Below are 12,832 nucleotides of genomic sequence, written 5' to 3' on the forward strand. Positions count from 1 at the left end.
GAGTACTTCTCGTGAGTTTCCTGGCCTTGGCCTCTGCCTGACCCCTGCTGGATCAGTTTGCTCCGCTGCCTGACCTCCCGTGTACCAAACCCTGCCTCCAGTAAACACTGTTGTTTGCCTTGCTTCTCTGTGTCGGTCGAGCTTTTGAGTCCTCACCATCGCGTATCTCGGCCTTGATAGTGACCTACCATTCACAAATTAAAAGCTCTAATGAAGCGGATGATGTTGAAGTCCTCCAGTGTGGCTGGGAAACTTTGTATCAGCTGCATCCTCAATATGCGATGCTAACATTTCTGCATTGACGGTACACGTTGTAACGTTTTGTTTTATGTCCCCTTTGTTTGCCATGATCCTGTGTGTGCAAACATCGAATCTGGTTTTAAATAAATTAAGTTAATACAGCCACCTCTATTCAATTCAGACCACTTTATTTGTCCCAGAGGGGAAATCGCAGACTCAGAAGAGCAGTAAAATTAACAAGAAGCGAATGTTGGACTTTTCACATGGCTGTAATTTTATAATATCACATCAGAATGCTCTGAAATGATTTGAGGCACATTATAAAGTTATCTACTGGCAATCTGAGGTGAAACTGTTGAGTGGAAACCAAGTTTTCTTTTAATAGCACACTGAGTTTTGAGGGAATACAACTCAGACCTGTCATTTTCCAGTGATGTAAAGCTGATATGAGATTTTAGAGGGCTGAATTTGTTTATTTCACATCAGAATGCTCTGAAATGACTTGAGGTACATTATAAGGTTATCTACTGCTTAAACTGCTAAACATCAGTGAATATAAAACCAACAGGAACAGATTATTTAAACAATAATTGGATTAAAAAAATAAGATACACTGAGGTGGATAAAATTAAACTTGGCTAAAACATTAATTAATGATCATGATATTTATGTTAATGTAGTTAAGTTAAAAAGATCATAAAACTATGCTGAGAGCTGCTTACCTTTAAAAAATGTTCATGGCCCTCGACAGGAAAAAGGTTCCCCACCCACGACGGAGACGGAGTGCTGTCAGGTCGAGCTGAACAGAGCGGAATGTGCAGGGCAGGAGGTCACACCCAGGAACAGCAGAGTGCATCTGGTCAGATAATCAAAATAAAACTTCCTGTACAGTTTGGGGCTCATGTCTCACTTGCTACTGGGTTTACATGTTTTGTGTGAACTGCTCCTTTAATTTCAGACCCAATCCACCTGGTTCCTCCGTCCAGAAAAGATCGGAGTGAATTTCAGTGATGTGACTCGTGTTGGCTGCAGTTTGTAACCCTTTGTGTGTGTTTTTAATGAGATGCAGTGTGAATGTGTGTGTGGTCATTTCCCATCATGCCTCATGTTAGACAGGAACAATTTTCATTTATTTTTAATGAAGTTCAGTAGACAAATTAGGAGTTTGAAATCAACCTGGGCTGGTTCTCCTGAAAGGATCTGTGATGTTCAGTTCAGTCACAGGACTTGTGCTGAATTGTTCAATGTGGAAGAAGTCGTCACACGTTTTAGTTTTTAAGACTCGTTTTTTACTTCTGTAAAGATTCTGAGCTCAAACTTTCTCCACGTTGATGCACTGCGAGTGTTTTAACCTCTAAATGAAACCTGCTGCTGCTTTATGTCTCTGGCAGATACTTTGAGGAGAACTGGTCCTGGTTGATGTGGAAGGAGGTGTGAGGAGAACAGTGTTGTGAAGACATGTTGTCGACATGTTTTAATGCTAACAACGATCTGTAACGTGACGTGTGTTGATATGAAACCTGTGTATTTGTGGCTATCAGGCTGCAGGCGTTGAGCCGAAACAAAAAGCTTGATGTGCATTGTGAAAAGAAGCGATGGACTGTGACAATAAAAAGCTGATGCAGCGGCATCATGGGCACATTAAAAAACGTAAACAAATGATATTTGAACATGAAATACTTTAATTTTGCTAATTTTGCTTTACATACAAAAGTTTATTTAGTGCATAAAGAGTGCATCGATTGAAAAATGAGGTAGGGCCATCAAAAATTATTACATCATTACTTGATCCACATGACTCCACTTGCTGTCCCTCTGGTTGTTCCTCTCTCTGTCCCTGTAGGTTTTCTTCCTCCTCACCCTCTGAATGTCCCTCTCTCTGTCAGTGCCCTCACTTTCATCACCTGCTTTCTCTCCAACCTCCACCAGCTCCTCAGCTCTCTAAATACCTTGATAAGTTTCTCTCACTTTCTTATTTACTGGGGCAAAAAAGGCTGCAATGTCCCTTCCTCTTTTCATGATAACTACTAGAAGAAGAAACACAACTAGGAGGTAAACATCTCATTTCACAAGTGGCCATCCCTCCCGACTTAAGACGGGCAGATACTGTTGATTACTTTACTCAATAAATGTATTATTTATAGAAACGCAACAGCCAAGACTGATAAAGTTACGTGGTTGACGTCACAACATGGTGTAGAACTAGCTAGAATACTGATGGATATTTGCTTCTGCTTCGATGAGTTGGCTTCGATATTTAAACGGACCAGACATTTACAAACTTGATTTTCTTATCGGAGTGAGGACCAACAGTAACACGGTTACGTGCAACAAATCACTTTACGAGATGAAATCGTTTTGCTTACCTTTGCCTCTTGCACCAAGACATTCGTAGCTGCTCTCTTCAAAACTTGTTGCTGCTGTCATTCTTACTCTCATCCTCATCTAGTACCTGGCAACGCAGTGTTTGGGTGCGTCGCTCTAATTAGTGCGTGTGGAACACTGAGTCACATTAGTTCCGCTTTTGGCGCTAGTCCGTAAAAATCGTAATAGCTTGATCAATTTATTTAGTTTTAATTTTATTATTCAGTCAGCTCAGGGGGGGCCAAAGCGGACCGCAGAACCGCCACTGCATGCAGCTAGCAGTCTGTCCTGGGAGCTGTGTGGGAAGTGTTGATATTCAAACTGTTAATCCTTCACATTCTGCAGAGTCAATGGCGTCCCCCAGCAGTCTGTCTCTGCTGGGCTTCAGACGGCTGTCGGTCTACCTGGTGGACTGTCTGAAGACACCGGCAGACCTGAGACCAGCTGATATGAGACCGGCTGAGAGACTGGAGTCAGAAGGTGAGCGGCTGACGTGATAATCTCTCCAGAAACAGGTGTGGCTAGTGTTGGCATAATTATGTTGACATCAGAAGTCTCAGCGTCATAAACCAAATAAATCGACCTGTCTATCCTTCAGACTCATCAGTCGACCGAGACGCAAAACGCAGCCGAGTCACACAGGGGAAGATGACTACAAACAATACGACTCCATCGAAACAGCAGCGCTCGGTAACTCAGAGGAAGCTGACCAATCACAAAACAGCCCAGAGCAATATGATGCTGGGGATGAGGAAGAAGCGGAGTCTGCAGGTGGAGGTAAAGTGCTGAAGTGATGAGATCCATTTTCTTTTGATCAACTGATCAACAGAAGCATCGGTATTAATTTTCTTGAATTATGGATTCTGATTTTTGTCTCTTACCTTCGCTCATCTCCAGCTTCATAAAGAAACAAACATCCTGGCTCAGTGTTATTGATTCATCTTGAACACAAGCTGTAAATATGAACTGTATTAATCATGTATCTCTGTGTTTCTGTCGTCTTCTCTGCTCCACAACAGATGAAAACAAGACAGAGAAGAACCAGCTGGAACGTGAAACCAAGACCCAGAATCACCACTGTGAGCACTGCGGGAAATCCTTCGCGAGGAGAAGCAACGTCATCAGACACCAGCGGCATCACTGCAGCAGGAGCCAACAAGATTCTGGATCAAAACCGACAGAGCCGAAGACTCATTCATGCAACAAGTGTAGCTGGACGTTACGGACGAAACACGGTTTAAGACTGCATGTTCGCATCCACACGGAGAACAGGGAGAATCAGGAGGGAACCGAAAAATCAGCAGAGGCTCCACGAGAGAGAAGTCATGCCTGCGAGCACTGCGCTAAAAAATTCTACGTGTTGCACATCCTCCGACAGCACCTCCTCACCCATACGGGGGAGAAAGCGTACAGCTGTGAGGTGTGTGGGTGGCAGTTTGGGAGACCTGGCAGTCTGAAGGAACACCAGCTGATCCACACCGGGGAGAAACCATATAAGTGCCACCACTGTGGCAAGACTTGTGCCAGGAGGGGAGACCTGAAGACACACACGCTGAGTCACTCTAAAGAGAGACCACACAGCTGCAGCCACTGTAAGAAAAGCTTCAAGCACCGGGCCAAACTCAAGCAGCACAAGCGTGTCCACACGGGTGAAAAACCGTATCAGTGAGTTCAGATGTCTCTGGTGACGCACCAGTACACCCACTCAGGAGAGAAACCCTTCAAATGCCCCCAGTGCCCTAACGCCTTCAGCATGAGGACCAACCTAAAGAAGCACCGGATGATACTGGTTACAAGGAGGCCTCTTCTGTCTTCGTGTTCAACAAAGTTAATCAGCAAAGCAAATTATTTCAGTTACACTTCAAGAATGAGATGAAAAGTAGTAACAAACTGTTCCCTCGTCTTTAATCTGTTCACACGGTTCATCACCTCCATCTCATCTTCTGACATGCAAGTGCCTTTAATATTATTGCCGTTACACACATTATTGCTGTTTACTAAGTTTAAGTAGTCTTACCTTATTCAGAGAGTCCAATAAAGTTAAGTTATGATGTTCAGTCAGCTCTGAGTATCTTTTAAACCAGTGGTTCTCAACTCCTCCAATGTATTTAACATAACACTTCAGTAACTGTACTATTTAACTATTCAGTCACTTATTCAGGCAATAAAAATGAATCAAAAACAAATAAATAAGTGCAACTATGACAACCAACACTATGGAACAATTTCAGTTTCTTCAGTTTTTATCCACACACTCAAAATAAATTAAACAAAAAGTGCAATTCAAAAAGATTCAAGTATATGAAATGAATTTTTATTCTGATTACTTTATCAGTAGGTAAATACTGAAAAACATTGTGCTTTGGAGAAAATTTGGCAGCACTAACTTCAACCTTACTGACATCATAGACCTAATTTGGAGGAGTTAATGGCAGAACTGCAGGTGATTTCTGGTCCTGAGAAGAGTCTCAAAGTCTGGAGTTAGTCTACAGAGCAACTCTGAGGTCATGCTCAATGTCCAGTCTGTTTCTGAGTTTTGTCTTCAGCTGAACCAGAGCTGAGAAGCCACACTCACAGAGACAGGTAGTGCTGAATGGTTGGAGGATTTTTACTGCTCGAGGGGCAAGGGAAGGATACTCGCTCATCACAGTGCTGCAACAGAAATGGCAGAGACTTACCTCCATGAATTTCTTTTTCAGCATGCGGTCATATGACAGCTCCACCAGCTGACTCTCTTTGTTGCTTTTCACAAACTGTTGCTAAACAGGTCTGCAAGAGGAGGATTGTTCTGGGCAAGAAAGGCTGCAATTTCACCTCGTAGCTCCTAAAAATGGGAGAGTACCTTTCACCTCGAAAGCCATCATACCTCGGCATGATGCAACACCTGTACATGCTCACTACCAAGATCTTGGCACAGTTTTTGAAAACATTGGGTGTTTTTTGCATTCCGTTTAGGTATATAATAATATGTAACATTCCTACATTAAAATGTCTAAAATGACCTTTTTCATATACTTTGAGTTTTGTGCTAACATTATCTGAAATGTTTCAAACAATGTTCACAACCCCTAAAATGGTTTCATTTAGTCTCCTGACTTTTATTTTGAAACTGCCTCAGGTGCCAGTTTGGTAAAAAACATAAAGAAATGTAAATAAGATATAAAACAGTTCCACAGTATGAAGCATCATGTTGAGACACGAAGATAACTGACATGCAGGACAACATTTGTCTGAATGGGCTCGACTCTAATTCACATGATGAAGAGTGAGCAGTGACACAAAGAGGAAGAGACTTCTCAAACTAAAGTAACTTCAGTTATATTCCTTTTGTTCCCTCTAAACTTATGAGGGACACTGCTGACAGCTTATTGATGGAACAAGTTTATTGATGTAGAAAATAGCCAACCACCTTTTAAAAATACATTTATATATATAAAAACATGAAATATAGAGAATATCAAGCATTGTAAAATGACGGAAGAAGCTAACATGTTAACAGGGTGTGTTTTTAACATAAAAAACTCTTTTTAATCAGAAGCTACAAAAGCAGCTGACCGTAAAGTTGCACTATCACCTTGTATACATACCAAATACAACAGAAGATTAAAACCATATGATACAGTTATTTTAAATGAGCTGCTGTTAGATTCACTTTACAAAATGATGTGTGTTATTTGTTCAGCGCAGCTGCACACAGGGATCACAGAGAAGCTCTCAAAGTACAGATGGAGTTTTTCATGTTGTCGTCTGCTCCGTTGGTTTAGTTGATACAGAATTCTTTATTGAGCTGAAAGAATCAGAAAGTCAACAAAAAGATTCAGGACAACGTCACGATCAACATGTTTGATCACATTTCACTCTCCATCCACTCTCTCCCCCCCACCAACACTCTCCCAATAAAGAGCTCCCTCTGTCTGTTTTTACGATAAATCAAAGAATATGTAACATTTTGGATTAATCTTAAAGGATTGATCAGTGAATCATTTACAGTTTATAGTCGTATTCTAGTATTTCCAACAGCTCTGTGGTGAATAAAAAGTATAAACTGTACCATGCTCAGCTTCTAGACGGCCCTTGATTGTGTCATAGAGACAAACATCACCTACAGAGAAATGAAAATCAAGACAAGGTGAGTTTAATCACTTTAAAGGGATATTCCGGTGTAAATTTATTCCATGTTCTTACACACCGTGACACTGAGTAGGACCCCCCCTCGAGATATAAAGTTTGCAGACCACTAGCTTACGTACTTTTAGCATCCTTAGAAACGACCACATGACAACAATACCATCCATCGCGGGGGCAGCTGCCTGAGCAGGGACACCCAGACTTCCCTCTCCCCGGACACTTCCTCCAGCTCTCCCGGGAGGATCCCAAGGCGTTCCCAGGCCAGCTGAGTGACATAGTCGTGTCCAGCGTGTCCTGGGTCCCGGGGGCATCCGAAACAGATGCCCGAGCCACCTCAGCTGGCTCCTCTCGATTTGGAGGAGCAGCGGCTCTACTCCGAGCTCCTCCTGGGTGACAGAGCTCTGCACCCTATCTCTAAGGGAGCGCCCTGCCACCCTGCAGAGGAAACTCATTTCAGCTGCTTGTATCCGGGATCTTATTCTTTCGGTCATGACCCAAAGTTCATGGCCATAGGTGAGGGTCGGAACATAGATTGACCGGTAAATCGAGAGCTTCGCCTTTCGACTCAGCTCTCTCTTCACCACGACAGACTGATACAATGACCGCATTACTGCAGCCGCTGCACCCATCCCTGACTGGTGAACAAGACCCCAAGATACTTGAACTCCTCGACTTGAGGCAAGAACTCTCCCCCAACCTGGAGGGAGCAAGCCACCTTTTTCTGGTCGAGAACCATGGCCTTGGATTTGGAGGTGCTGATTCTCATCCCAGCTGCTTCACACTCGGCTGCAAACCACCCCAGGACATGCTGGAGGTCCTGGCTCAAAGGAGCCAACAAGAAAACATCATCCGCGAAAAGCAGAGATGAAATCAAGTGGCTCCCGAACCAGATCCCCTCCGGCCAGTGGCTGTGCCTAGAAATTCTGTCCATGATGAACAGAAGTGGTGACAAAGGGCAGCCCTGCCGGAGTCCAACATGCACTGGGGACAGGTCTGACTTACAGCCGGCAATGCGAACCAAGCTCCTGCTCCGGTTGTACAAGGACAGTACAGCCCTTAACAGAGGGCCTCCGACCCCGTACTCCCGGAGCACCTCCCACAGAATGCAGCGAGGGACACGGTCGAATGCTTTCTCTAAGTCCACAAAACACATGTGGACTGGTTGGGCAAACTCCCATGAACCCTTGAGCACCCTGTGGAGGGTATAGAGCTGGTCCAGTGTTCCGCGGCCCGGATGAAAACCGAATTGTTCCTCCTGAATCCGAGGTTTGACTATTGGCTGAACTCTCCTCTCCAGTACCCTGGAATAGACTTTCCCAGGGAGGCTGAGGAGTGTGATCCTCTGAGTCCCCAGCCTCTGCTTCCTCTATGGAAGGCGTGTCAGTGGGATTGAGAAGATCCTCGAAGTATTCCTTCCACCGCCCAACGATGTCCCCAGTCGAGGTCAACAGCACCCCACCTCCACTGTAAACAGTGTTGGTGAAGGACTGCTTACCCCTGGTGCCTGGAGCCTGGTGCCTGGTGCCTGGTGCCGGGTGTCCTGGTGCCACATGCACATATGGATACCCTTATGCTTGAACATGGTGTTTGCTATGGACAAACTGTGACTAGCACAGAAGGAAAGTAACAAAACACCACTCGGGTTCAGATCATGGAGGCCGTTCCTCCCACTCACACCCCTCCAGGTAATACCGTCGCTGCCCACGTGAGCGTTGAAGTCCCCCAGTAGAACGACGGAGTCCCCGGTTGGAGCACTCTCCAGTACCCCTCCCAGGGACTCCAAGAAGGCCAGGTACTCTGCACTGCTGTTCGGCCCATAAGCCGAGACAACAGAGAGAGTCCTATCCCTGACCCGAAGGTGCAGGGAAGCAACCCTCTCGTTCACTGGGGTAAACCCTGACACATGGCGGCTGAGCTGGGGAGCTATAAGCAAGCCCACCCCAGCTTGCCGCCTCTCACTGCGGGCAACTCCAGAATAGAAGAGAGTCCAGCCTCTCTCAAGGAGTTGGGTTTCAGAGCCCAGACTGTGCGTGGAGGTGAGCCCGACTATCTCTAGCCGGTACCGCTCAGCCTCCAGCACTAGCTCAGGCTCCCCCCCCCCCAGTGAGGTGACATTCCATGTCCCCATGGCTAGAGTCACCGCCCGAGGATTGGATAGCTGGGGCCCACGACTACCACCCAAACCACACTGCACCGGCCCCTTCTGAACCCTCCTGCGGGTGGTGAACCTACTGGAGGGCGGGCCCACGTTGCTCGTTCGGGCTGCGCCCCAGACGCTCGCCTGCGAGCCCCAACCCCAGGCCTGGCTCTAGAGTGGTGCCCCGGTGACGCCAATCCGGGTGACGTACACTTCCTCATTGTTAATTTCTTCATTAGGGGCTTTAGAACCGATCTTAGTCTGACCCGTCACCTAGGACCTGTTTGCCTTGGGAGACCCTACAAGGGGCATTAAGCCCCGGACAACATAGCTCCTAGGATCATTCAGGTGCTCAAACCCCTCCACCACGATAAGGTGCCGGTTCAAGGAGGAGACGACAACAGTTCATTGCAGTAAATGGGTATAAAACTGCCATCAAAAAGCCACAAATAATGCTCAGAACAGCACCAAACTTCAGCAACATTAGAAATAGGGTCCCAGCACATATTTCGAGGCATCAAAAATGTGATATTGTTGCCGGATTTGTTGGAAAAAAGCCTTCCTTGTTGTGGGGAAAGCCCTGTGAGTCGATTACCGAGTGCAGTAGAGTCCTGCAGTAATGATCATCATTGAGCTGTAGAACTCTACTGCACTCGTGATGCCAGTTTTATACTTGGACCCATTTACTGCAATGAATTGTTGTCGGGCGGCCGTTTCTGAAGATGCTAAAACTATGTAAGCTAGCGGTCTGCAAACTTTATCTCTCGAGGAGGGGTCCTCTTCGGTGTCACAGTGTGTTAAAACATGGATTAAACTTACACCGGAATATCCCTTTAACTGTAATAATTGATGAATCATGTGAGACCTCAGATTCTTTGGATCATTTAAAATGTGTTTATAGGCTCAAAAAGACTGAGACAACCCAACAATTCTATTTTGCAAATGATAAAACCAGCTTAACAGTTTGAGTTAAAAGTTGATTCTTTGCAGAATTCTGGTACTTCTTAACCCACCTCCAGTCTTTCGTCTTGTTTACCAACTAAGAAGTGTTTTAGGAATGGCTGATCCTCCTCGAGACGACTACAAGACAGCTTTCCTTTGTCACACTTCATCTGATTGCATTCTTGTGTGTATGTTTGTCAAATTCTATTCAGGGAGCGAAGCTTATTTATTGATCTTCTGATGGTGTGGTCACTTTGTGTCTGTCTTTGGATACAACTGATCCAGTTTCTGTCAAGTGTTTCACAGTTTCTATTGTTACATGCACTGACCATTTAGAAACCCTGAGTCTGGATTTGATTTGAGGCTTAGACTCACACTTGCTGAACATTTTCTGATTATTTCCAGATTCACATGACAATATTAGAGATTTTCAATGGTCTCAGATTTTTGAACCCGACTGTATAAGTATATAAGATTAGATTTATAATATTAGTTTAACTGCTTACCGTGGAGAAGAGCGGAATAATGATCATTCTCGTAATCCACACGATCTGCACTCTCAGACTGGACTGGTCTACTGCACGTATCAGATACAGTTCATTTAAACAAGATCATAAAAATGTGTTGATGTTACGTTCAGCATGAAGAGCGAGGGTTGCACCTACCTGACATAGCCTGAATCTGTGAAAGAGACACTTGTTGTTAGATGTGTAACTCAGTCTAAGAAATGTAATTTCAGACAATTAAATATGCTCAAGGATCATCAATAAGCCATTTACAGTAAACTAAATTGTCTTATTCTAGTATTTCTAACAGCTCCATGGTGAATAAAAGCTATAAACTGTACCATGTTCAGCTTCTTGACGGCCTCTGATTGTGTCATAGAGACAAACATCACCTACAGAGAAATAAATATAAAGCCAAGGTGAGTTTACAATACTTATTAAACAAACCAAGATTGTATTAGATAACTTAAAATACATTCATGTAACAAATAAAGATTAGTGTAACTGCTTACCATGGCGAAGAGCGGAGTAATGATCATTCTCGTAGTCCACACGATCTGCGTTGGTGCTCTCAGACTGGACTGGTCTACAACACATATCAGATACAGAACATTACAGAACAACAAATAGGAACATAAAAATGTGTTGATGTTACGTTCAACATGAGATGAGAGAGTGTTGCACCTACCTGAGGAAGCCTGAATCTGTGAAAGAGACGCTTGTCGTTAGGTGGTTGTTATACTACTGTTCTCTCTCATAAGGTCAGAGTATGTGTGTGTATTTGAATAATTAAAGAACATGTAATAATAGAAGAAGAACATCTTACTCTTGGACGCTCTGTAGCAAAACAAAACTAGCAGAGGAATAACAAGAACGATTCCACAAACCAGCCCAACAATCAACAGTACAGGAAATGAAGAGCTGTCAGGTCTGGACACTGCTGGATCAACTAGGAAAACAATATTCATCTGAATTTATTTCCCAGTCAACAACAAACAGTTTACAAGAAAATGCAGCAATAGTTTTAATCCTACTCACCCTGAACTGACATCCAGCTCTGTGCTGACTCTCGTCCTGAGTGTTGACACTTGTAGAATCCTTCATCTGACTTTGACACTGCAGAGATCTTTAACTCCCATCTGCTGTCATTTTGAATGACTTTCTCATTGTGATAGAAAAACACAATGGAGTCAAATGTTTGACCTCTTGATTTGCAGCTCAGACTAACAGAATGTCCTTCAGTCACAGGACGGGCAGGGCTCAGCAGGATCATATCTCCATCTGTTAAACAGTCAAAGAATAAAAGGTTTCAGTCAGAGATCAGCTGGTTGAGGAACTTGAGAATGAGCTGATGTAGAGAGATGAGAAAAGACATACTGGGTTTTTTTCTTTTACATTGTTGTCACTGATTTAACAGTGATCATAAAATCTGATGTTTCATCTTCATACATCTTGTGTGTCTAATGTTCAAGAACCCTTTCAGTTGGCTGAATCTGTAAACTCACAGCTAAATATCACTAAATCCTTCACACTGGACTTTAAATGGTGATCATGGACCTAAAAACTGAAGAACACATCAGCCACAAATCTATATTCCATATTTATACATGGTTAAAATCACAGTGTGATTAAATTCTCAACTACGTTTATTAAGTGAAAACCATTAATTAGTGGAGAGATGATGAAGCAGAGTGTTGGGCTGAGCTCTTAACATGTCAGTGTGCTGTCCTCCTCAACACACAACGGGATGTTTGAAGTAATAAGTCAAAGAAAAACATAATGTAATGAAATCATACCCTGTACAGTGATGTTGACTGCGTTGATGAGCTCTCCTGATTCAGACTCACACCAGTACACTGCATCACTGGTGCTGTCAGTGTCGATGTTGCATGTTGATCCAGTGATTGTCCCCCAAGTGGAGCAGGGTGCCCAGTATCTGTCCCCAGGTGATGACCTCCACACTCTCAACTCAGTAGAGTTTGCCTCACAGCTCAGTGAGACAGAGTCAGAGGTGAAGTGTTGAGCTCTGTCAGGACTCACTGTGAGAGATGCTGATGAGTGAATATCTGAAAAACAACATGTGATAAGAGGTCAAACAGAGCACAGAGATCTTCAGATAGAAAAAGCCTCCATTCAAATAGTCCTTAGCTTTGTTTTTATTGTAACAAAGTTCAGTATTTTGGTAAAATTATCGTTCTACTTTGACCTCTTGCTACGATTTTGAGTACATTTTAAAATGATAGACAACCAAGTGACTCCAGCTGCTGTAAGCAGAAGAAGAGCTGAAGTATCCAGACTAAAAGTACTATTGTAAATGAGAGCAGAGTTTTAGCCAAGACATCATATCTGTCTTTGTGTGTGTTGTGTTAAAGAGTAAGGACAGAAGGAAACAAGTTAATTCCACCCAGTAAGGTGGAAAACATGAAGTTAGAGAGACTAGACACTAGGGAGAGAAACAAAATCATAAGACCACAGTGAATTAAATTTCTTTTTTTTTTCAAGATACTGTTTGTTT

At 43.7% G+C, this 12,832-nt stretch overlaps 1 long non-coding RNA gene across 1 annotated transcript; it reads right to left on the bottom strand.

Annotated features, from left to right (window-relative positions):
- Positions 1 to 10,660: 10,660 nt before the first annotated feature.
- On the bottom strand, positions 10,661 to 11,021 carry LOC115590187 (uncharacterized). Its single transcript, XR_003985707.1, has 3 exons — positions 11,006 to 11,021; positions 10,830 to 10,903; positions 10,661 to 10,709 (listed from the first exon to the last, which is right to left on the bottom strand). It is a non-coding gene; the product is annotated as an uncharacterized LOC115590187 (long non-coding RNA).
- Between the last annotated feature and the right edge of the window lie 1,811 nt (positions 11,022 to 12,832).

This window comes from Sparus aurata, chromosome 10 (genome assembly GCF_900880675.1).
Source record: "Sparus aurata chromosome 10, fSpaAur1.1, whole genome shotgun sequence".
NCBI classification, from domain to species: Eukaryota; Metazoa; Chordata; class Actinopteri; order Spariformes; family Sparidae; genus Sparus; species Sparus aurata.